Source organism: Dermacentor andersoni, chromosome 9 (assembly GCF_023375885.2).
Source record: "Dermacentor andersoni chromosome 9, qqDerAnde1_hic_scaffold, whole genome shotgun sequence".
Classification (NCBI taxonomy): Eukaryota; Metazoa; Arthropoda; class Arachnida; order Ixodida; family Ixodidae; genus Dermacentor; species Dermacentor andersoni.
Genome location: NC_092822.1, coordinates 61611619 through 61638272, shown reverse-complemented (window position 1 = coordinate 61638272; position 26654 = coordinate 61611619). Strand labels below are relative to the sequence as shown.

Sequence of the window (26654 nt, the reverse complement as noted above, 5' to 3'; positions counted from 1 at the left end):
GTGTCCCTTGTGTAGCCAGTATATTGACCTTGGAAGTTGTGCCCTTCTGGGAGTGGCTGTTTGCTTTGAAGCCTGCATGGAGAGGGCACCACACTCCTAGAAATAGTAAGCTCCCTAAGAAATAGTGCTGAGACAGTGGTGTGAAAAGGTAGCACCTGTGAATTCTTCAGCACGAAAATGAGATAAAATTGTCAAATTGTCATTTTAATCTTCTCGGCCGTGTTCCAAGAAATGTCACTAGCTCTCCACAGTTAACTTGGAATGCTATATTGCATGCTGGAAAAAAAGGTGGTGGCGACAGTGTGTGTTGAGGAAAGTTGAAGCATCGAATACAATATCCAATATCGACTCCATTTCTTGTTATTGATTCAATTGTAACTAAAGTATGGCTTCATAGAAATTACATGACAGATGCTTTGAAAAATGTTATCCATGCTCTTATGATTGATAATTCTGGTTAATCCTGCCTTTTCTAATTTCTCTCTCTTGTCAAGAACGACTTGTCTGCGATGCATATATAATCTTTGTCTGCTGCAGCATTATATTTTGTGGCCTCTGAAGTACGCACAGACACCGCGCTGCCGCTCTCGGTCTGCATCGTGCACAAATCTCTGCAACAATTAGGCATCACATGAAATCGGCTCAGTGGGGCCGTGAGTGGGAGGTTAGGTTAGGCTAAGGAAACTTTACATTCTGGAAAAGCCTACTTCTAGTATTTCGCACACCCTCCGTTGCCCAGTACAAAAGCTGCACAATAGGTGCTGTCCAAATTTACCCCCCAGCGACAGCTCTGAGTAACAGAAACCGATCTGAAAGGCTACACTTATGCAGGTTAGATGTGCTGGAGGCGATTGCAAATGCCGGAAACATATCACCGTCGCCATGTTTCGGGCTCCTAACTGCACATTGCTGCAGAGACATGAGCAAGTGGTGCGGTGATGGGTAAAGCGTTGTTTTTCTTTGCCGTATGGTGAGGGCGAAGCTGAGTATGAGGAAGGAAGTGGCCTGATGATGATGAATTGACAATGGTGGTGCTGCTAAGGTTAGAACAGTGTAATGGCAAGGACGGACAGACACAGTAAGCCCAGTTTCGAGCCTTTAACTGCTGTCACAGTAAAAAAGCCAAAGGAGAGCATTCCACAAAGAAATACCACTGCTGTTTTACAACGAGCACTAAAACATACTACTATACAGCAGAAATTTTCTGGAATTTAAAAAAGATCACCTGAGGCAGACGGCATGATTCTTGCCCTTGAGCTGGATTATTCGAAGAGGCGGACATTACGAGCATGAGAAATCAAAACACATATTCAACCATTCAACACGAATTCACTAATCAACCTAACTAATCACTTCACGACACATATTAATTTGAGTTGTAGACAATTTACAATTGCACATTTCGCGATTTGTAAATTGCAAAATGTGCTGCAAAGTAATTAATTATTTTTTAATTAGCTGAATATGTGTTTCGACTTCTCATTAAAGTTATGTCGACTTCTCTGTGTAATCCAGCTCAAGGACTAGAACTATGTTTTGCGACAGGCAACATTTAAAAATTCCAGAAAACTTAAAAATGATCACCCCATATGTAGCGATGATAAAATTAATAGGTGGTCGTTAATAACATTACTGACTAGTAATCAGGCAGAATACAAAATACACTTGTAGATTGTTCAGATGTCTGCTAATAGGATACAAATGGTTCCATTTGCAAAGAAGGTTTTGTTTTCTTTTAATGTTGTTTGGAACGCCTTGTAGAGTGCATTAGCGAGCACTTCTCGTCTGTAACCTGGCTTCCAAGCTACACTCGCTGCAAAGGGTGGCAGGAGACTTGCTCATGAAAGCATCTACACAAACTACTCAGCCTAGAAAGTGCTACTTAAGAGGTATTACAAGATCTACATCTTCGCAATGCCAAGATGTATAATCACGCGACACCCACCGCCAAGCTTTGCCATAAATAATGGCAAGAAAGCTAGCTTATAACCATTTATGCCATCCCCTAACATCTTTCTGGTGTCAGCAGCAAGCAATAAAATAGGAACCGCCACAGAACTAACAAATCACTACTTGTGTGTATATCAGGTGATTTTTTTTGGCTGCGCCAAATTTGTAAAAATTACCTGTGGCAGATAACACAATTCTAACCCTTGAACTAAATTACTCGATGAGGTGGACATTACTTTGAAGAGCAATTAAATGTGCGATTGACTAATTAAGGAAATTTTACTTGAGTTTCGTACTAATCAATTTACAGCGTCACATATTGCAATTTACGAGCTGCAGCTAGCAAATTCGCAAAACATATAGACTTGAACGAATTCTGAGGACGGCACTGTTTTCATCATATGTGCCATCAAACTTGCAGTAAAAATGCAGTGGTTCCACTTACTTTCTAAAGAAAATCCTGCGCTATGCATTAAAGCACAAAGGTAACTGCACACGCCTATTCATTTCGTCGAACACTTCGAAAATAAATATCTAATAACTCGTGTCATCCTGAAAATTAATTTCAAGTGGATGCTTTTGGATACACCTTGCAAACTCACCGGTTACAATGAATAAATAGCGATATGTGCTGTAAAGTAATTACTTAAAATGTTAATTAGTAAATTCATGTTAATTTGTTGATTTTTTGCAGAAGCTAGGTCCACCTCATTGAAAAAATTCGCATCCATTCCATTCTGTGAATGTGGGCTATCAGCGGAGCTGTAAGAAAGACAAAGCACACCACTGAGTGTAAAAGTTTATGTATTTTGGGGCTTTTCCCTTCCATGTCTGTAGAATACCCTGCGAACACGCACAATCGCTGCTACTAGTGGCTCAACCTGTCGAGGAGTCCAAATTGAAGTGCATCAAGCATCTCAAGACGCTGACTTGCCTGCAAGAAGTTCATAAGGACGTCCTATCCTGCTTGTCAATGCCTGCGTCCATGGTATAATGGTTTCAATGTCGGGCTTCTGTGTTGGAGGTCCTGTGCTTGAATCCTCCCAGCGGATGGTTTTAATTATGTTTCTTTGATTATTCATTACACAGTGAAAATGATGAATTTACAAAGTCGAAGAGACGTTTAAAGCCAGAAGGACGAAGTTCAGGCAAATCCATGTACTCCCCATAATTCGCTTGCTGGCTGAACCACCCCGATTGCAGCTCCCTCTGACACTAGCACCAGAGTTCCCTCAAGTAATTATTGTATGAAACCATGTATTGGGTGGCTTCTTAGCTTTCCTTTTGCTACACCAGATGTCAGCACATGCCTTTCTGGTTCACTTTGCCTCCTCATAGAGGGCGCGGGAACTTTGAGGCACGGACATTGAAAAATGTATGGGAGGGTAGACATATATATACAGCTCCACTGTAAAAATTTAGTTCAAGATTTAGAATTGTGCTATTTGCCATAGGCGATTTGTAAAAACTTGGTGCAACTAAAGAAGGGCACCTGGTATAAGATAACAAAGGATAATACACAAAGGCAAGCTTTTTGCAAGCCCTGCAAGTACAGTATAAACTTTTGCAATAGCCACCCTAAAAAGAAAATCCTTAAAAATATTCCCGGAGTATATTTAGTTTGTACTCACTGCATGCCACAGCTTTAACCTCAGGATCTGAAACCGACACCTACTTTTGAGGAAACTAACAAGTACGGCTTAGCCATATGGAGCCATAAGCGAGCATGCATGTTCCTAGGTGTTATCTGCTTTGACCTACTTTACATGGAAGTTTGACTTTGTGAACAAACACCAGTTGCCTTTTGTGACCAAGTATTGGGGTATGGGGGGTGGGAAGGACGGTGAAGCTGTTACAAGAGTCTGTAGAACACCCCTCCTCCCCCCCTCCAAAAGAAGTATGAATACTACTACATAAAACAGCAACAACCAAGGCTCTTTGTTTAACTTAAGTGACATGCCCAGGTAGTTCGGTAATAAGCACTCACTATATAGTTATTGATTCTGTCCAAAATGCCTGCTTAGCAACTGTTCGCTCCCTGTGAGCTCTCTATGAAAAAGAAAGCCAAAGATTTCAGGTCATTGGTGACCTTCCCCACTGACATGTGGTTTGGCATTTAAATATTGCCACAAGGTTTCATCTGAACAGGGAAGCTGCCGTCCATCTAATGCACCATCCACTGGAACACAAATCTGTGTGAAAAACGCATGTCTTTGTAGCATAGTGCTAACTTTGGGCGTACAACAATTTTCTCTTTAAGAAGCTTCTTTCACCTTCAGATCAATGCAGAAGTGGTTCATCATATTTAGTCTCACTGCATGTTGAGTTGTCAATTAATTCAGCCTTGCTCTGCGTGGTTACCTCAGATGGTAAAATGATCACCTTGCAAAGGTGTTGGTCCAGAGCTCTATCTCCAGACCAGGACGAATTCTTTCTTCAACTGTGAAGTTTACTGTGAAACCTGTGTGGGTTTCCCTTGTAGCTTCACGCTACTGTCATGTGGATGAGTTTTTCATTGCTGCGAAATTTCCTTCACCTAGTGAATTTCTGCAGAGCTAGTTTGCCAATGTTCTATGCATATATGAACGACCACATGACAAGATGCCTAGGGATGGCTGTTTCCAACTGTGTACACAAATAAATGTAGTGGTTAGACCCAATAAGAACAGACCCAGAAAAAGGGAGAGAAGGAGAGAAACAGCAAACACCTTTAAGTCGTAGCTTGTTTCCAGAAAAAACAAGAACAACAACTATAAGAACACTTTTAAGTGTGCAGTTATAGAAATTAAGAAATGAAAAGGCAGGCGTACAAAGCATGAACAAAAGAGAAACAACACAAAATGTTGGCTGTTTCTACTTTATCTGTCCACATTTTGTATGCATGCCATTTCATACCCATGAATTTACACCAACTTGTTCAGATTTCTGTCTGTCTAAGCGACGAAAGACCAAACTATATATTTGTGCAAAATACGCAACCAGTATAGTATGGAGAACAACACCCCAACTTATTCTTACTGGCACAAACATACATGCACTCTAGAAGAAAGAGAAGGAGATGGAGACAAACACACAGTACTCGACAATGGCTTTGAGTGTGAAGCTTGAATATTTATGCAACCACTTGTCATAGTCCAAACAGTTCACTGGGTGTTCTTTACACAAATCGTCACTCCACACACTCTTGCAGAATGAGTTCAGGAAAGCAGCAACATCTTGGCACGCCTGCTGTACTAGAGTTTAGTTAGTCACACACTGCCTTCCTCTTACATGTGGACCTACACAAAATAGTTGTAGCCATTTTTCTTGTTGGAACCCTCCAAACAGAAAAGAATCGTGGCAGTCTCTTTGGTATATGATCGCACATGATTCTTACAGCTATATGAACATGCAAAAGCATAATGAGAGCCTGCGGAAGCTGAAGTAGTGCTTCTTTTTTCTTAAAAAAAAATCAAATTTCTCCCCTTTTTCATACAATCTCAAAAGATCACACACTCACCTGCAGTAACAATGTCCACAGATATACAACACAGTTAATGCTGAACATTCTACGAGCCTTAGACATCCAACAATGCCCCACGGATATCTACAATGTCCGAAAAGGAATGCCCGACGCACATATGACATATGCCTGCAGTTACTTGAGCACACCGCTTGACGTCACTTGTCACTGCACAATCTTGTGGAGCCTGTCCAAAATGTACAGACATTTTGACACACCCTAGGTGGCCAACATAGTGGTGGCGGTGGTGATGATTCTGTTGCTTCAGGCACAGATATGCCTGGTCTGAGGTTTTTCTTATTCCAGGACACGAAGGCGAGTGTCTATCACTACAGTCGCTTTCCGAAATCTCAGCAGAAGGTCTGAAGCTACCTTCTGTTCATACACATGGGGAAGCTCTCTCATTCTAATATGTTGTCAAGCAACTTCATTTTTTTGGCACGGAAGCACCGGCAAGACTAGGTGAGGCGCTTCACATTACTGTACTCTGTGCAACGTGGGGAAAGAGCAAGCTTAACCTTAAATGTCCGTGTTGCCTTGATACGCTGCTCTCCTGCTCACATGTGGATTCGCATGTGTCGGTTGTAGTTGCCCTTCTGCGAGAAGCCCTTGAAGCAGTGGGGACATCGGTACGGTGTCTCCTTGGTGTGTGACCGCAGGTGTACCTGAAGCTGTGAGTGAAAACCGAAACTCATGGGGCAGACGTGACAGGCAAAAGGCTTGGGTGTCCTCTGGGACTGCGTTGCAGCCATGTCCTGGTCACTGCTGGCCCCTCCTTCGCCCAACTGCTGAATGATGGGCTCGCCGGTAGCAGCAAAGTCTGCAGCTCTAGCACTGTTGCCGTGTGCTGACAACTCGCACTGGCTGATACTGGGCGCACAAGGCCCTATGATGTCGATGCCTCTGTGAAGAATCGCCGAGTCGAAGGGTGTGCATACTGCGGCAAGAGAGAAGGGATTAACAGTGAGTTCCTTGAAACTGTTAGGCCTGAAGGAAGCTTTACAAGACAAACTGTACAAGCTACAAGAACAGTCTGCACGTGCCAAGAACCTTGAAACAATGAAATTAGCACCACTTACTTAGGGAACATTCCTGAAGTGACCAGGGATATTGAGCAACAGTTCAGTGGAATGGACTGATTGTTGTGGCATTTTGTAAACGGAAGAAGCACTGAAAGTGAGCACACAGAGACGTACTGTGTGGCAGCGTGTCCCTGTATCTCTTCGCCTTTTCCTGGTTCTAAGGATTGTCTGCTTTCACAATGGTGGTTTAGAGAGAGAACAAAAAGCTTTTATTTTGTACGATTACGTCAAATTTTCATATGCTTATGGCAAGGTCCTGATTTGGGCCACATGTTCTGCGGTGGCACGGTAAAGATGTACTGGGCCAGCTTATCCAGAAAATTGGGCAGGCACTTTAGTGCACACAGACCACTCTGAGTAATCCTAACAGTACGATTCCAAGTGAGCCCGAGTTTGAGTGAACTCCGTCAAGTCAAACTCTTGCAAGCCCGAGTGGGCCCTAAGCTAGAAGTTCGAAAACTAGATTAAATTCTGGAGTTCCATGTGTCAAAACCACAATTTGATTAAGAGGCATGGCTAAAAGTTAAAAAAATTAGATTACATTCTGGGGTTTTATGTGCTAAGAGACTCCGGATTAATTTTGACCAACTGGGGTTTTTTAATGTCCACCCAACGCAGTTACACAGTGTTTTTGCATTTCACCCCAGTCTAAATACGACTGCGGCAGCTGGGATTTGATGCGACAGCCTTGGGCTTAGTAGTGCGATGCCATACTATCACTATGCCACCACGGCGGATGCTCTAAGCAAAAAGTAGTTTTTACAAGGGAGTATGAGTGAGCTCCATTTATTCTGTTACATATAAGGTTGTCAAAGATGGCATGGCCCCAAACTATGCATACAACCTGAAATCATGCCACATTATACAATTGAGCACCTCTACAATGAATGCCCCTATGCAATGAAATGACCTGTATAATGAAGTAATAATTCCGTCCTGGTCCTGGCACAGATTTGGGGTGCGTGACTGTTACAATGAAGTGACCTGTATAACGAATGATTTCAGAGGTCCCAAGCATTTCGTTGTAAAGGCATTCGACTTGTACAAGGTGGCAAAAATTGAAACAAAAAAATGCATTTTACTTAGCCTTATTCATTCACTTTTCATTTGTCTACAATAGCACATACAGGCAAAAACTATACCACATTGGCTTTCTTTACTTATACAGATGCCAGTACCACTCATCAACTAATTGGACACAGAAGAACAAATAACAAAAATTGTATTGCAAAAAATTGCAATCTTAGCTTCATCAGGGCTTTCTAGCTAAAATGCAGTGTGGTCCTTGTGAAATTGCACAACACTGAAAATACCAGAGGAGACTTAAGCAAAACAAAATTGCTGGTCACTCACCTATCCCATGAGGTGCTATGCTTGTGGCTGTAACTTGAGGTGGGACCGGTACTACAGGTCGGCGCTCGGCAGCACTGTCTGGCACAGGCGTTATGACGAGGGATGATGGCCATGCTGCGAAGAAGCCACCATTTATGCCACTGAGTGTGCAATCAGCCAAATGGCTGTTTGCACATGCAGTGGTGCTTCTTGCACAGAGTGGAACACGTACACAACTTTACAGTACAGCAAGCGTTAGACTTTCTTGTTCGTCTGCCTCCCAGTACTGAAGGTGCAAACCCAGCACAGACATGAGAGTTGATTAGCTTTGAAATTCTCTAAGATTCCTCTAATCGATGAATCACCAGAACTTTGGGGAATGGACAGCACTTCTCTTCCAGCTGAAGTCATCGCTGCAATTAAAATGTTCCATGGTGGTTTCCGAGCAGTGTTTTTGTTATCAGACATTTTCACCATCACCTCTAAAGTACTTGTGTGGACGGCTGCTTCACAATCAACTCCTTTTTGCAGGAGCCATCAAGCAGCATTATTGACAGTGACCCCCTCAATTGAAAAGTGGCGATATTCTCGCTTTCTGGCATCGAGATGTGTTAACTACGTAGCAGAATGTTAAAGGAGATGCACAAGTATTATTTCTGTACGAAAACTAGCATTCCTGTGTCACTAGCAGCCAATACAAATGGGGCGGTTAAAAACCATCTCTGGAGATCAATGTGCGTTGCAACATAGGGGAGCTCTCCAAATGCACTATATAGTTGGAACTTGCCAATTTATCTGTGCCCAGTATTTAAGGATTAGTGTTAATGGTTAACAGCTTATTAAGAAATGTCATTCTTGGATACCGTGATAAATATGAAGTTTTTTATAAAACACACAAGATATCCTATGAAGACTGGCAAAACTAATTTCGCTGGTCTTCGGATCTAGTGTATTTTGCATGTTCATAGCCATGTTATAACCTGTATTATGAGACACCCCAAGGTATTAGCACTCTAAGGCATATCTATGGCAATAATCTATGAATTATTTTTTAATAATACTTTTGTGTGATACAATACTCAATAGATTGCCTCACTGTCAACAAGTTATGCACCTTTAGGGGCACTACAGTATCTAGTACAAGAAGGTGAAGAGATAGGGTGTAGAAGAGGTTTGGGTGAGAACAGCTGAAACATAGCTCTGACTGCTCATTTCATTGGCAAACGTCACTTTTCATGATACTGAAAGACAAATTAAAAGCAAAAAATGTTTCCAGGCATTAGCAATTTCAACAAAGCTTGTGTAACAAAGTTTCTTTGAAACTGTGTGGAATAGGGCTGCAAGCTCACTTGTGCATGTCAAGCCATGGTATGGCCATCCCTTTCGCCTTAACCAACATTGCCGTCAGTATTACTGCAGCTTTGTGATGTTGGTTTCAAGAGTCATACCACATAGACACAAAAATAAAGGAGGAGAGAGAGAAGCATTATCTGACAAGGTGTCTGCTACCAGAAGCATGCCCATTCACAAATTGCAGATGTCACACCTGCTTTTCTTTGCTTGATCAATGATTGCATGCTGAAGGCAACACATTCAGGTATAGCCATTTTATGAATTCAATTTTCTACGCACAGAGTATATGACACTGCTGGAGCGCGACTTTGCTACCTTAATTACAAATACCATTTGCTTACGACATACAATGCATCTATTGTGATCTTCTTGATAAAAGCAGTCAGCTAGTGGCGATCCAAACTCATAGTTCAAATGCTGAATTTACAAACAAATCAGTTCTTCAGGACAGTTCGCTGTTGGGATATGGTAATAAGAATGAAAACAGCACAAAAACAAGAAACAATTTCTTGCTTGGCCTACTGTTTCACTTCTAAATTTATTTTAAGCTGCTCAATTCAAGTAAGGGTTTCGGTCAATTCAATTATTTTGGCTTTTTCATACGCAAGAAAGACAACTAGCACCTGCCAATTTAGCAAGTTTCCAAAGCATTAATAGAGCATGCCCATGTTTGGCGTTTAAGCAGCTATGTAGGACAGTGGAAGCCACCAAATATAGATTCCACTCTGACAGATCTGAGGATGACTCTCTATGGAATCTAGCTGTACTGTCTTTACACCTGCTTGCCACTTTCTGAGCAAGCCGGCTCTTATAATAACCCATAATTGCTTCCTAGCTTACTTTATTTAACTCTGGAGAATCCATGCAAAATTTAGCATTTCCTAGGAGTTCTAATTATGGCAATTCAGCTGCACACTTTGCCTTCCTCTCGCGACATGATAATGTGCTTTATTTTGTCCCTTGACTGTTAATGTCTGTATAACCTTTGCGGCAAGCTTAAAGGTCCCCTGACCAGCTTTGGCATTGCAAAAAGACAAGCATGCTGGGCACATCATGAAGCGACTATCAGGTACGCAAAGTGTTAAATTGACTCAATATGATCAGTGTGGAGAAAGACGGGATCAGGAATAAGAAAATAACGCTTAAACTGCGTTTTCCTATTCTTGGTCTCATCTTTCCCTATGCTGATCATCACGAACGTTTTCCACTCGCCCAATTTGGAATCCTCTTGCATTAAAATGATGCTTGCCACTAAAGCAGCTGAATATTCAAACAAAAGCCCATGAGCAATTCATCTCAAAGAAGCCACTCGCCAGCAGAGAAAACTCCACCGGCACCACCTCTGTGTCACACACAGAGCGCAGTGTACAAATAGCAAAGAGCAACATCGGGGTTTCTGTAAGACATCGGGTGCGCAAAAGTGACAGTCGAAATGGGCTGCACAGCAACAGCGGAATGAAGGCGGGGGTGGTGATCTGAATATTGCGTTGGCCCTCGGTTCTAATGCAAGAGAATGCAGTGGGGGAATGTTGCTCGCAGGCATTGGTCGAGGCAGTGAAAGAGGGGTTCAGCTGTGCGGAGGGTCGCTCACCTCCTTCGATAATTGTATAATATTTCGTTTGCTTTTGTCCTTGCTAATACTGACCCTATATTTATAATTTTAGTGGTAGGAACACTCCCTAGATAGTGCCTTACAACTTCCAGTATATAACAAGAATCTCTGACTGGGCCTGGGGAGATCTTACAAATGGTCACATACGGACACTTCACTAAACACAAGCTCGATTATATAGTAAAGATTGTCACAGTCCAAAGTACGATGTCACATTGCAGGCAAAGCTTAGTCAAAGTGACAAAAATAACACGGTAGAAACAGGCTTGCAGACAAGTATGGGACCAGCAATGCTACATCCACCTAATACACAGTGGGATAAACTGCAGTTTACACTAGTAACTTTCTCTACACTAGCAGTATTCAACTTTCAATCTGACAGAACTAATGACAACTAAGTTTGCCACAACTGCAATAATTATGGCCACCAGCCCACTTGTGCTCATTGATGCAATGAATACAGCCTTTTCTCATTCCTATATCAAAATAAAAATAGTGACAGCAGTGTCACGTCTCTGTGTCACGTTTTGCAGACTGTTGGTTTCTCCTGGTGTTTTATAAGCAAAAGATCAGTCATGTGCAGCTGGAAACTTTACTCATGAAACTTTATTAACTGCAGAAACTACACCGCAAATGGGCAATTTAGAAGGTTACAGGTGCTGATCACGCTTTGTCAACACAATGATGAACGTGTAAGGCACTAACTTGGTAACAAAACTCAGTTACAAAGAAATTAAAGTTGTAACAAAGAGTAAGAGCTAGACTTGAAATATACGTGGAGCATACAGTGAGTATTAAGAGTAAAGGAAACATGGTTTTACCTCTTTACCACGAATCTGACCATGTCTATCCTTCCATGTCCTCTCCTTTTTTGCCAAAAGTTGAAATCATTTTGAGCAAATTCGAGTATGTGAAACATCCGCCTTTCTCTTATGACTCCATTATGCTCAGCAAGCTCCATTCTACCATGTCTTGCTCGCAACTTTTCTGACTAGCACACTGGAACAAGAACACTCTAACACAGGAGATAAACAATGAAGTTAAATAAACAAACAAAGTATGCAATTATATATAACTGAAGTTATGCTGCATGCAGAATATTCTGGACCAAACACTTCACTTATTTGGCAAAGAGACATTAATGCCAGAGGTTTATGACCTTGATACAACCACAAAATTAAACAATCACACAGGTACATCTAATCTAAAAAAAAAAAAAAAACGGCTTTATGCCTACCTCCCCGGCTCATTATAAATGACTGCTCACATCCTTACATGCTGAGGTTACTGCGGTTTGACTGTAAAATGCAATGTCTAACAGCTATTACATTTGCCTGAAAGTCTGGGTTGTTAGTCCAGTAGTGCTATTTGTTTTTCCTTTTATCCTGAGTAACTTAAGCCAGTTTATAAAGCTGTCGGCAATGTCTCGACAAGACTGGCATGCACGCTACAAATAGCAGTAATCATCAATCGCTGTGAGAAATATTGACATGTATCTAGAACCTAGTGTACTATCTTACACTGGAACGATAACGCTTCTTGCACTATCAACAACTCAATTTTCTGCAGAAACAAACAAATAAGAAAGGAAACAGAACACCTGCACGAGACTACAGTTTTCTACAGTTCTTTTCATCGAACAGAAGAATGGCAGTGGGGAAGGGTATACTAGGGGTGGATATTCCGGATGTGAGTTGTGAGGATACGCTTGTTCGAAAATTTCATCTTGCAGTGTAGGCACTGGAACACTTTCTTCTTGGTGTGACTGTTTATGTGGTCAAGCAAATTGCCCTCATAGACAAATGTTTCTGGGCACTGTGGGCACTGGAACATCTTTTTCTGCTCTATTGAGGTTCGACGGAGCCTCCTTTCTTGCAACATGTCTTGCGGTGTTTGTTCTGATGTTGTGATGACCTTGAAGGGAATGCCCAAGAAGACAGACCTTCGTTTTTTGGGCTTGGACTGTCCACTTCTGTCATGGAACTTTTGCTTAATCATGGAAATCGTCTTGTCATGCTTCTTCACCTGTGGATCTGTGTCCTCAGCAGAATCAACAACAATGCCAGTGCCAGGTGCTCCTTCCTCAGATTTCCCTATGGTTCCACAAAGCTGCAAAGAATCCTCAACAATGACTTTTGAGGGCTCTGTGCGCCATAGCTTCATGCGCTTTGTCGGGAGACTACAAAACACTGCTGCTGGGAGAGTGGAGGATGCAGCCTTGGGGTGGCAGATGGCATCGCAAAGTGACAGCTCTTCTTGAGAAAGGTTTTCAAACTGGATATCAGGGCCATTTCCAGAGGTAAGAGGTGACATCTCGTGTTCTGTCTTGATGTGATATGCCGGAATCTGCTGTGGTGGCTGCAATTTGGTCAAACCTAGTTGAAGCATGAAAGCAATGTTGCGATTGTCTGGCTCTCTCTTGTCACTTGCACCACGTGCTGTTGTGGTAGTGGTCCCGACGTCTTCTACCTGTTCTTGAGAATCTCTGCAAAATGTGACAGATGCTCCACTGCGCGGCACCAACCCTGTGAATCAAAACAGAGTTTATGTCATCAGTTAATGCACAGCGACCTAACCAAGCATGACTGAAGTTACAATGGGACACTAACAGGCTAACGAAAGCTATGGATTGGTAGATTACATGTCCCGCAATTTCAGACAGCTCGTTCTGATCGTAAGTGAAAGCTTGGTAAGCTACAAAGGGTGCCAAATTATAGACGGGTGGCGCTGCCACCTTGACAATCTCGTGAGGCTAGCTGCCCCCTCACTTAGTCACGAATTTAGAACTGCATGGGAATATTTAAGTGTTCATCAATCAAGGAAGATTACATTGTGTTAAGTAAGCTATATATCAGTTTGCCTCGTTGGTAACGTTGCCTAGCTGCACGAAAATGGCTCGAATAATCAGAAATGCTGTGAAATTTGTGATGATGTAATAGCATCATGGGTGCGAAAACTATGGCACCAAATTTTGAAATGAGGATAGTCAATTTTTATTTTTGCAGAGAAATGCAAATAAAGTTTTCAAGCAGCACTCTAGCAGTCTAAACTGCTTCACCACATATCTTCAGTGTCCTTTTAGAATGAGAAAAGGTGTACTTTGCTAGCTGGCATGCAAATGAAGCAGCCATTTTGGATGACTCGCTAAAGATTCATGAAATGGGATCTGGAAGCCACCACGGCTAATTAGCATTGTGTGTTATTTTTGGAACTACATAAACAGTAGATTACTGAAGAAACCCTGCTAAATTTAGGCACTGAGTTGAACTAACATAATAATTTCTTCCGCCTATCGTGGTTGCTTAGCGGCTATGGTGTTGGGCTGCTAAGCACGAGGTTGCGGGATCGAATCCCGGCCACGACGGCCACACTTCAATGGGGGCGAAATGCGAAAACATCCGTGTACTTTAACACCAGGTGGTTGAAATTTCCAGAGTCCCCCCACTACGGCGTGCCTGATAATCAGATTAAAGTTTTGGCATGTAAAGCCGCAAAATTTAATTCTTTTAATAATAATTTCTGTAAAAATTGCCAAGCAGAGACAAAAAGACAAAAATGGACAATTATTAGGCAACAGTAACACTGCAATAACCTCTGTATGACACAACCTCAATAGAAGAACAAGATACAATATTTCGCATACAATGACAAACAGTGTTGGTTCATATGCAAGTCCGTAAAAGGCAATCCCAAATACTGGCACTAGTATCCTCTTGGACATTATACTGCAGCGTCAAAAATAATGGGATCTAGGATTGATAGAATGTTGATTAAAAAGCACATTTCTTAAAAATCACTTTCAATTTCATTCAAAGAACACAAGTAACAAAGCCGGTGCAGTTTGTGAAACAGAAGAGGCTTAGTTGTTTTGCTTGCACAATCTTCATGCACCATGAAAGAAAAATGAGTACATGTTCTGAACATTTAACTTGTGCTGTTCTGGCGAACCTGTGCAGGCTCAGAAAGTTTCACATGCAATATATGGATAATTTCAAGCTTTTAGCTAAGGTATCACTATTGCTGTAAATGCAGACACGAATACTGTCTGCACATAATGATTAGCCACCATCTCATAAAACTTGGCGATTACAGCACTTGCTTGGCCATGGAGCGCACGTGGGATAAATATGTTTTAGGCTAAATCAGAGGAAGCAGGAATGGAGTATTGCACAATGACTACAGTTCTCTCACAATGAAATTTGTATGCCATTGCTGTCAATGTTGGCAGAAGTGGCTGCAGAAATATTTGCTATGCTTTAAAGGGCCCCTCACCAGGTCTAGCCATTTTGAGCTGACAAGCGCAGAGCATACATTGCGTGATAATGATCGTGTCTGCAAAGTATTACACTGCTACGCGTCGCGGAAAGATATGAAATTCTGAGAGACTGAGAGAATTCATAGAGAGACCCTGAGAGGGAGTCTCGCTATGCAGTGGAGCCCGCCTGCTGAAATCATGGGTTCGCGGCACTGAAATATTTCTATCTTGGCATTAATGAGCAGACTTGAAAAATTTTTGTGGCAGGACGCTCCCTAGAGGACACGTAACAACTTCCAGCGTGTAACCAAAATTTGCTATGGGACCTGGTGAGGGGCCCTTTAAAGTCAAGCTTCCTTTGCCTCTTTTACCCACTTTGCAGGTGCTGAGGCAACAAGTGAAGTCAGCAACAGAAAATTGCAGCTGGCTACCGAGAAGTGAAAAAGTGTGGATAGTGTGTGCATTGAGTGTGCACCAGAGTGTGCATTGAATGGAGCGCTGATCTACAGAGAAGTGCATAAAAGGATTCCACTTGCGTAATATTGTGCACGTGATATAACACTTCCGTCACAAGCATTGTGTTTGCATAACATATGTGCACACATCAAAAAAGCCGAACTTTTGTCCAATGTGGTGTGATCTTCTAACTTCTTTGATTTTTACATACCCATTAACTTATTTCCAGAGTCATTACTGCAACTATCAGGAGATAAAAAAATAATGTGCTGTTCTGCTTGGAGATTATCTAAATTATAGTCGCTTTCTTCATTTCGGATTATGAGATTCTGCTGCCTATGGGAAATGCAAGTTAAAGCAACTTGTTCCTAGCAATGTCAAGTGTGTTATGTGTGCTGTGGATTGTACGAAAAAAGGTGCTGTGAAAACAAAATGCTGCATTGCTCCGGAGGAGCGCTGCACAACTAGGGCCCTTTAGAAGGCTTACAGCAAATGGTAAACGCAGTTTGACCTGCACGAATGGAACAGATTGTCTCACAATGAGCGATGATTAAAAACAACACAAGCGCAAGCTATTGTTGGCAAATGCAAAACAATATTTTTGCAAAAGAACTTGAGGCCTGCTTTTCTTTCTTTTTTGTTGCTGCTTTGCAAATGATGAGACCTGTTGAATAGTCATGAAAAAATTAAAATATTTTTGTTTTTTCATTTGGCTAGCCCAACCACACCATTTTTTTTCAACAGCAAGATAGAGCTTTACAATCAAGAAGCACATTAACATGAATACAGTAGGCAAAGCAACTCTGAAAAGAAAAACAAATATACAAAGGTAATAAGCAGGTTGACTCTGACATTCCTGGCATCAATGAAATTTGTAGCGTTGCAGCTGCAATGTTAGAAAGCAAATTTTTTAAATGGTGCACACAAAGAAGAGACATTGCATGGAGTATAAACATGTAATCTGTCAGCAATGAAGGAGAGCACACGCAGTAGCACACAAAAATACAATCGGCAGAAGCTTTCAGTCCAACTTCACTCATAGTTCTAGCAGTATGAATTCAGCCGCTGCAGAAAGAAAGTGCTCACAACTAAGTATATGCAAAATGGAAACATGAAAGCTCTAAATAGTGACTCAATACAATTGGGAAACATACCACCCATGTTAGCCAAACACACATCAAAGCACTTTTCTATGTGGAAGTTCACATCACAGTTATCAAATGTCGCATCTCTTATGATTGACAATCTCTCTGACTACAACATGCATTTCATAAAAGGTTAAGGTGACTAAACAAAACATCTTTTTCTTTTCCATGTGGCTTGGGAGTAACGAGACTACAGTGCTATGTTACAACAGTCCTTGAAGACACAGGAATGCTCGGCTGTGTTCATTCCTGACCAGCTTTAGAAGCAGACAACCTGAAAAGTATGGAGAAACAACTGGTTTAGCTTTCGATATCAAAACACTCACAAAAAGTCCAGACCGTGCAAGCCACAATCACACAGACATTTTATAATGCCAGTGCCACCACCGCAAAAACATGCAAGGAACTTAAGTGGGTAGCCAAAGGAGGCAGCTGTGTAATGGAGTGACATGTTGCATCCTCTCTGACCTGGACAGGTAAAGCACGAGTTCTAAAGGTGCCACGAAATGGTCATCCAGTTATTTTCAGTATATCATTGTAACTAAGAATATGGTTACACACACACACACACACACACACACACACACACACACACACACACACACACACACACACACACACACACACACACATGTAAACGAGGTGCCCAGCGCACATTTTAACCGGAAATTTTAATCTGAAGTTGATGCCTCTGAGCGCCAGACAGCAACTTCCATTTTGGCATGGCTGGTGGGATGTCAAGAAATGCGAGGCTGTCACCGTGTCATCTGCTTCAATATGTTCCAAAACAATGTGCACGCCTTGCTGGAGTTGCCCCGCACACTCTTGCATCTACCAATGCAGCAAGGGTGCAATAATATGGCATATGGATAAATATGGCACAAACCAGACAATGCCTGTCGGGCTGACTTTTGAGATGTACACGCAAAAATGAAACCCCACGTACGCTGTGGGCATCGACCATGCAGAATGAACTTTTTTTTGCCATTTGTCAATGTTGCCAGACTGCTGCACAATCCAACTGCGACACAAGAAAATTGGCATACAAATTTCTACCGCACCATTTTTTTTTCTAAATCTTCTACCGGCAAATATGCCACAGTCTAACACGAAGAGAATTCATACCAGGTGGTATTTTTAGACTACACAGAATTAAAAAAAAATGGTCTGTCCCAGATAAAACATTTCTAGTCCTTGAGCTGAATTACTCGAAGAAATGGATATTACTTGCATGAGAAATTGAAATACATAATCGACTAATTAAAAAAATTTTAGAAATTATGTTTAAAAAATTACTTTACAACACATATTACAATTTACAAGTTGTAGCTGGTGTATCTGCAAGGCCCATCTTCTTGCAAAGTATCTGCTTGCACTATGCCAGGGGGATTATGAACAGTTCATTTCAAACTTAATAGAAATCTATGATTGCGCTGTTAGAAAAAGACAATGTTATTTTCCAGTGGCTATCTGAGGAGGTATTCTGTAAGAGTCGCCCTAGTGGACACGTCCATTTTGTCTGCTGCTGAAGTGGTTATTGGCTGTGGCGCCTCGCTGCTACGGACGCGCAGCCCAGCCCAGCCAATCAGAACTTGAACAGCAGATGAAATGGACATGTCCACTAGGTGGACTCTTACAGAATACCCCCCGTCACTGTGGCATTTTTGGCAGACACCTTGCTGATGAAGCTGCCAGATCAGCCCATGATGAATACACAAACTACGGTGTGTGTGTCTAAGATTCTGGAGCTTAATATTCTGGGCATGAGTACTAACACTTCTTCTAGAGTTGCATTGGAAGCCTTTTTTATCGAAAAGAACAGAGATTTTTGTATAAGTGCGTCGTCAATCACACTTATTAACCCAGAGTTCGACTTCTAGTACAACCGCCTTTGACCTGCCTACACATTCTCCCTGTGCTTTTTTATTATGATTGTGCGCACGCATGACTAGGTGATATATTTGTGAAACCCTTCCCGCTATTAAACAGTTGTGAGTGCAGTGCTTGTCTTTTCTTTCCGTGCAAGTTGTCTTTTTGTTTGCACTAATTTTCTTCATCAGCATGCTCATACCACTATCAAGAATGGACACAGCCAGGGAACTTCAACGAATTACTCACAACATGCTGACTCTTTATATTGTCTAGCAGCCATTGTTTGTGCATGCCTGATATATCACTGCAGCTATGATTACCATCAAACCTCTCCCGATGTGTCACTACACTGCTGTGCTACTTGCAACTGGGTGTAGCTTTCACAAATTTGTACTCCTTCCTCATTGGAATGGCTGACTCACCCATAAGCGACCTACATATTAATTTTGAGGAGACCATTGAGCCTCTCCTTTGCCACAGCACTTGATTTTACATCCAATTTTAGCCTGTCCAGAGTGCACAGAGCCAATTGGATAGTTGACTTTTTACAGAGGCTTGGCCTCATCCATCAACACAGAAAGCTATGTGCGCTCCCATGACTTTTCTAAAATCAACAAAAGTGACAAGAAACTGACATAGACAACTTGCGTCTATTACTGTGGGTATGTTTCTTTGCCTTCTAAAAAAGAGAGAAGAAGAAAAAGAAGAAGATGGGGGTTTAACATGCCAAAACCACAAGCTGATTATGAAGCACGCCATAGTGGGGGACTCCGGAAATTAGACCACCAGGGGTTCTTTAACCTGCACCTAAATCTAAGTACACAGGTGTTTTTGCATTTTGCCCCCATCAAAATGTGGCTGCCGTGGCCGGGATTCGATCCCGCGACCTTCTTCCGTCATCTTTCTTTTTAATCCCCTATGTTTTCTCCCCCGTGCAGATTACCAAACCAGATGTTCGTCTGGTAAGCCTCTGTGCCTTTCTCTGTTTTTCTCTCTCTCTGAGGATGACACCAGTCTCGAGATATTGGTTCCCAAAGCATGCTAAGAAATACATTGGCAGTCGACTTACTTTTGTGCTTCAATGAAGAAAACCTTTTATTATAAAGTAAGAGAAACAACAGTGTATTTTTATCCATAGCTTGAAGGCACATACCTCAAAACCAGTGCCACCCTTATAGTTATTTGAAAACTGAATAAGCGACTTTTTTGTTAATTATTTACCTATACATTTCAGTTGATTGTGCAAGTAACGTTTGCCTCTTTGAGCAGTCCAGTTCAAGGATTTCAACTGTACTATCTGCCACAGGCCATTCTTAAAAATTCTTGTATACTATTTAAAAAAAAGATAAGCATGTGCCAGTCAACTGTTTCCTCATCTTTATTATGTTGTTGCAGAAGTGAACTTCTTTCAACACCGGCATCTCTCAGGAAGTATGGTTCGAAGAGTGGAAGGCAGCAGGCAGGTGCAGCATGGGCACATAACATGACATTAACTGCTTAATGCCTTCAAGTTTAATGCATTTCTTGTGGTGCCACTGTGATGCACTTGATGTCATAGTGGCACCACAATGCTCTGCAAGTATTTCACCGCAACACTTAATGCTGGCTGAGGCATAGTGCATTCTCACAATTTATGCAGCCTTTGAATGTGTATTTTTGCTCCCAATGTTAGCAGCTACAGGAATTTGAAACAGGCATTTATGAACTTAAGTAATTCTACATAAAATATGCCTATCAATGTGTTAGTATAATTTCTCAAACTTCTGCAAGCTAAATATTTCTGTGTGACACTAGGATCGTAAAACAAACTTACAGCATTAACTTCACACGAGTGGCACTGATATTAGGGAGTTTCAGATTTTGCACACGCAAAGTTAGGGGAGGCAAACCAGCAGGCTTACAAAAGAATGCAAAGGTATACAAAAGAACCCCACAGGAGTACAAAAGAATGCAAGTTGGGCATGGTGCTTTGCTTACCCAAACTCATCCATGTGTGGAAAATCCAAAACTGCCTGTTAGTTTGTCACAGTGTATAGAAGGCTCATTTATGCCTGGTGGTTTCATGAACTCTAATTTCAAGGTCAGCAGTATACCACCGCTGCTACCAGGTTGGTCACCATACCACTGCCCAAAATATCTGTTCAGGTTGTGATTGACTAGGAAGGAAAATGCTCTTGTGGTTTGAGGCATGGAGGAAGGAAACAAAACAGAAAAGGCCCCCGACGTCATTTATCTCAAGCCAGATGTGATGATTAAGGCACCTTGGTAGGCCACCCTTCTCCTCTTTAGACCTTTTCTTCCAAGCTCTTTCCAGAGGAGCCACTGGTTTGCACAGTCTCTTATCGTGCTTTGTAAACCAAGCTTGTATTGTGGGGACTGCAGAACACAGCATGACTGCAAGAGCCCTGCAAATCAGTCTGTCAGAACAGAAACGTAACTGAAACATTGTTTTTTATATTCTTTCGGAGTGAAACTGAAAGAATTTTTATCGGTTTTCAATTCAACAGGAAAGTCGGCGATTCGAAACAACCGACGCCAGGCAATGTCAGCATTTGCGCGTATCTCAGGCAGGGATAGTAAGAGTGATAGCCGGTCGAGCGCTCCACTTAACCTAAGCCTGCCGTTCGGTGCGCTAGCAGATTGACATTGTAGCAAAACACAGGGCTTGCGTACTAAAGAGCTTATTGTTTTGTTTTCTGTGTGTACAATCCTTTGTTACCAAAATTTTATAGTTTGTTTAGGTCAGTTTTATTGGAACAGTGGTCTCGCATTTCGGCGAGTACATTCGATGACGTGCTGCTTGTGAGCTCATGCTCAATGCCTCGATTGTGAATTATGAGATCATGCTCATTACTGTGACCCAAGGCACTGAGGATGATCTCAGAATTCATAATTCAATTATTGAGAACAATAAATAATATGTTTTCATTGTTACTCTGCTTCAAAAATTTTTGCATGCAAACAAAAACCGTTATGAACCGTTACGGATCACTTTCTTTTTCGTACCGAAGCAGAACCGGAACGGAACTTCTTTCAGTGGAATGAAACTAAAACCAGAATGAAAAACATTTCGTTCCAACACCCTGCTGCAAATACATGCAGTGCCATGACAGTACTGCATGTGCCTGCTCTGTGCGCGGTGCAAGTGCAGATGTGCCTACAGCTGAACAACGGTTATCAATGCTGTCCACACTTGTTCGCCTGAGTAGGGGATCGAGGAGCTGTTGCTATCACAATGTTGCTGTTTGGACCATTAGTCCCAAAGGCACACAATTTGCACCCCACTTTTTCCAATGCGGCCGGGGCCTCCCCCAAGCTTTCTTTCCTTCAAGGTTTGAAGTGCATAAAATTAAGTAGGATGTGGCTTCTACATATAAGTCGTACTGTACATTTTATTTCAGAACTGAGGCACAAAGTGCTGTTGCAATGGCTTGTTGTAGGGCGCCTCGATGTACTCCTCAGCCGCCGCTCCGTACAGCGTGGAGACAACCGCGGCGTTTACTACGGTGTCGGGCACGCGCACGCCCAACACCGTAGGGACGTGTTGCTGGCGCTCGTTTGTATCCTCCATACACGTGCCCAACGCTGTAGTAGACAACGCAGTTGTCTTTAACCTGTATGGAGCAGCGGACAAGGAGGACATCGAGGCACTCTAGCCTGTTGAGATGTTGCAAATACTGTTGTGCACCTACCACTTTATCATTCTTGTGGATCAAGCAACAAGATCATTAGCAGTCTGAATATATTGTAAACGAAATGGAGCGCATGAAAGGGTTTTAAGAGCAATGAACAGTGACCTTTGAAATGACCTGCATGTGAGTTGCACAGCCCCCAAATACAGTGTAATCTTTTTGGATAATTTGATAATTACAGTGACTGACTTCATATTAAATTGAGAAAAAGCGCGTTCCAGTTCCTAAGTTATAGTGGTTGCATTCTATTCTGCACATCTGTGTCAAAATTCGGGCATTACAACCTTCCCTGGAGAGGTGACTGTGAGCTCCATCTGCATTTCTGGCTCAATGATGTGCAATTCAGCCTGAAGTTAATGCCTGCTGATTCAATGTACACTTTTCAGTTATTTAGATGTTACTGTGGATTGCTTACAAAGTAAGGATATCTCATATTTTAAATGGCAGATATTTCACCTGATGACTGAATTTCAACAGCAGAATACAGAATTTGCTATTTGAAATTTTCAAATGTTTGCACAGACATAAACAGTTAGCAAATGGTCGAGTGGGCCAACTACTTATGCAAGGGATAAAATGAAGTCACAGCAGCAACGCAAGCTCAATGAGGTTGCTGTGCCAGCACTTTCTCCGACAGCCTTGAAATATTGCTATGTAGCATGCAAATAGACTGAAATTATGGCCCACTGTTCAGCCTTACTTCTGCGCGGTTAATATGTATCTCCATCATGTTTTACGGTTAAATCTTGCTGAAAAGCTACAACACCTAACAGACGGCAGTTGGGAGCGCAAATTTAAACGCTGATCAAAACCTCCAGATCTCTCAAAGGGCTTTCTTTGTATCATTTGTATAGAAAATAACTGCTAAACACGATAACTGTATCATTCGCGTGGAATTATTAAAAACTGCACTACAGGAAGCTTAAGGTACAAGATGTTTCTTCTGCCTCATTACATGCTACTTGGTACAATCGCGAATTCTACGATATGCTTCTAGCAGCCGTATCACTGCGCTTTACTAAACCGATGAACCGCACACAATTACGCAAAAGTTTAGCCTAGAGCAGTTTCGGCTGACGTTTTCCTTCCTTTTTCGTTTCCTTCAGGCAGCCGCAACGGGAAAACTTGTGGCGTTAACGACACGGTGACAGCCAAAGCTTTCGCATTAAACAGTTTCTGCAGTTAGGGTGACAGTGTGCTGACAATGTGCTCGCATTAATTCGAAAACATCGTTACCGCGTCAGCGAAAGCAGCACGTCAGTTTTATAAAGCGCGCGCATTTCGATCTCCCAGCACGATCAAGGACCACACACGAAATGCAAACCAACACTCTCGAAATTTGAGTTAGTACCGACTTCACTGCAGTACTCACATTACATGGACACTGCGCTGGCCATCTATTGCGCGGCACTTCTTTAGAAAGCTTGGCGCGCAGGCACATTTGAGGATGCAACATGCCATTTCAGCGTTGACTAAAACCGAGCACGGTATGCAGGCTGGATCACAGAATAGCTTCAACAACAGACTCGCAATCGTGAGCACAACACTGTCTACGCATAACGAACATTCGAAACACCAAATCCGCACAAGCGCTCTACTGAATGGGTAAGCCGCATTCGACAAGAGTTTGCGTCGGTTGAGTTGCACTGCAGAAATGAAAAAGCGTAACAAAGAAATGCACAGGAGAGCGCGTCAAACGCTAGTCGAGCAACGCTGAAAAAGCCCGTGCTTGGAGAAGTGCTGAAAATGGTCACCGTATTGCCTAGCGCTGCCATCGTTAACGAGACGACAACGGTGACAGCCGTTGTTAAAAGGGTAAGAAGACGTATTTAAAGACAATCGAGAATTTTAATAGCACACAGCACAGGTAAATAAAAATAAAAGGCAAAATAAAAAGCTGAGCATGGTGGCAACTGTCATCACCCCGTTTCAAAGGGGACGCTCCTACCTTCCATCCATCCATCCATCCATCCATCCATCCATCCATCCAGACAAAGCAAGGAAAAAGAGAGAGAGAGAGAGATAGAGATAGAGAAAAAAAAGTGTTTTGTCTCGCAGGAATTGGGGAACGGAACAGAATTACATATAGAAGAGCGAATAAACTGCCAGCTTTTTAAAAAAAGCGATTAATTTTGTCAACGAGCCTGGGGCTCTCTAAACGTGCACTCAAACACACGAGCCGATGCACAAGCGTATATTTGTTTGTCTGTTTGCGTGCCTCTTGTTTCGTTGCGCACCTTATTATTGCGGTAGCATTAAAAATTAAATTAAATTATGCGGTTTTACGCGCCAAAACCACGATTTGATTATGATGCACCCGTAGTGGGGGACTCAGGAAATTTAGACCACCTGGGATTCTTCACCGTGCGCCTAAATTTATACTCCATTCCATACATAGCAGTCAACGCCGTGGGAACTACGCAAGGAGTTCGGTCAAGAAAAGTTATCACTCCGCGCTTTCCGTCGATGATATTATTGTATGAAACTCTATGCCGTCTATGCTTTGTCCATGCTTCGCTGGGCGCCAACAGCGTCTGCTCGCGCGAGCATGTACGTGACGCTTCCGGCGACGGGTTGCACCGTGGGTTGCAAATAAAGAACACGAAAAAAAAAACAAGAAACATAAAAAAATGATTTAAAACAACGGATTAGCAGCCGTATGTCGCAGTGTGTTTGTTTCTAAGGATTAAAACTGTTTCATTCAATATTGAGCCTATATATAAACAACGGTCGGCCACAGTTGCGGTCAAAAGCCATCGTACTATATTCAAGTGCGAACGAAGCCATTGCAAGAAGTCTCTCCAGCCTCCACTAGTGTTCCTGTATATGCTCCCCCAGGGAGCATATACAGGAACACTAGCCTTCACAGCACTGACTGCTATGTATGGAACGGTGTATAAGTACACGGATGTTTTCGCATTTCGCCCCCATCGAAATGCGGCCGCCAGAGGCCCTGTACCGTAAATCTATTCCAGTATGTTGTTATTCCAATCTCCTGACATCAAGTTTGCGTAACCACCGACGCAAGCATCGGGCGGTGACCCGCAGGGTTATCTGAAGAGACCAATCAAACACTCTCCTCATTTATAAGAGGTCACTTTTGTTTGCTTTAAAAACGAATAACATTGCCTACACTGAGCGGTTTGTCTTAATTGGCTGAGAAGAGGCGAGGAGCACGCTCAAGTGGAGAGGGTTCCGGTGGGGCCGAGCCACTGCACTGAAAATCGATAACCGGATGAAGGAAGAGGGTGGTGCCGGCGTCTGCGATTGGTCCGCTTTCCTTTAATTAGCTTGCGGTGGCTGGTAGAAAATCGCGGCGGCATGAAACAGAAGATTAAGAATGTTGCTAAAACGGATCCTCAGCAAAAAAAGAATTGGCAGGTCGAGGTCGTAAACGTGCCGAAAGTGCTCAGAAATGTTACACGACCACGCAAAAAAGTTTTATTGCACGCAAACAAACCCATGCTCTTCGGCAGATGCGAGTAGCCAGTGCCTGAGCGATCGGCGGCAGCCATCTTTTATTCCTTTCGAAAACTGGGCAGCCTGCGGCTATTCAGAAAAAAAAATCAATTTTGTTCGGCATATTAATGCATCTTTAACGCGTACACGTCACTTTGACGGGGTGAGTTTTCCCGGTTTTGTGACGTCGCGTGATAGGCAGGTGAAGTGGCTGCAGCCCTAAATCTTTTGACCAATATCCGAGGTCTAATGGCGAAAAGGCATCGAATGAGAAATAACAGTTTTTCTTTTGTTCGACCCAATCATGCATAATCAGTGTGTACGCGTCATATCAGCTGGGGAGCCATCGCGGTTTTTGTGACGTCGCGTGACAGACAGGCGACGGGAAGGGGAGGGGGTTCAAAATCTTTTTGACCAATCGCGGAGGGCTGATTGCAGAATTGGAATAGAAAAGTTTGGGATAGCTTTACGTTATAGCGCTTCAGGTTAGAGCATCAAAGTGGAAAAAAATGTATATACGTGAAGTGTGGGAAGCCGGTCACGTTGTAGAGGTAGGGAGAGGATGGGAGAGCTTAGAAGAGCATGTATGCACACACACATATAACTCCAAGATATCTGTGGTTGATGTAAGGTTATAATTGAAAAGCTTATGCGCTTAAAAAAAATTTTAGCTGATGGTTTAGCTCTGACAGCATGAACAATATTGTGCGTTAGCACCGTCGACCCTAACTTCGCATAGTTTGTCCTGGCGTGTCATGGGTATACGTGCCCCTCAGTATGTGCTAGTCTCCAATGAAACTCTTTGATATTAACTAGGTTACTGGGCATGTGTCAGTAGGTGTGTGCTGCTCTTCAAAGAACGTATTTGACCAATCGCGCGCCGCATACTCTTCGGCAGTCTCCTTCGCCCGTCGAGTCCTCATAGTTTGAACGTTGGCGCCTAT

The 26654-nt window shown here is 42.5% G+C and overlaps 1 long non-coding RNA gene across 1 annotated transcript; it reads right to left on the bottom strand.

Annotated features, from left to right (window-relative positions):
* Positions 1–1083: 1083 nt before the first annotated feature.
* Positions 1084–24228, bottom strand: LOC126528114 (uncharacterized). The gene is made up of 3 exons (XR_007598873.2): positions 23624–24228; positions 7888–16961; positions 1084–6389 (listed from the first exon to the last, which is right to left on the bottom strand). It is a non-coding gene; the product is annotated as an uncharacterized lncRNA (long non-coding RNA).
* Between the last annotated feature and the right edge of the window lie 2426 nt (positions 24229–26654).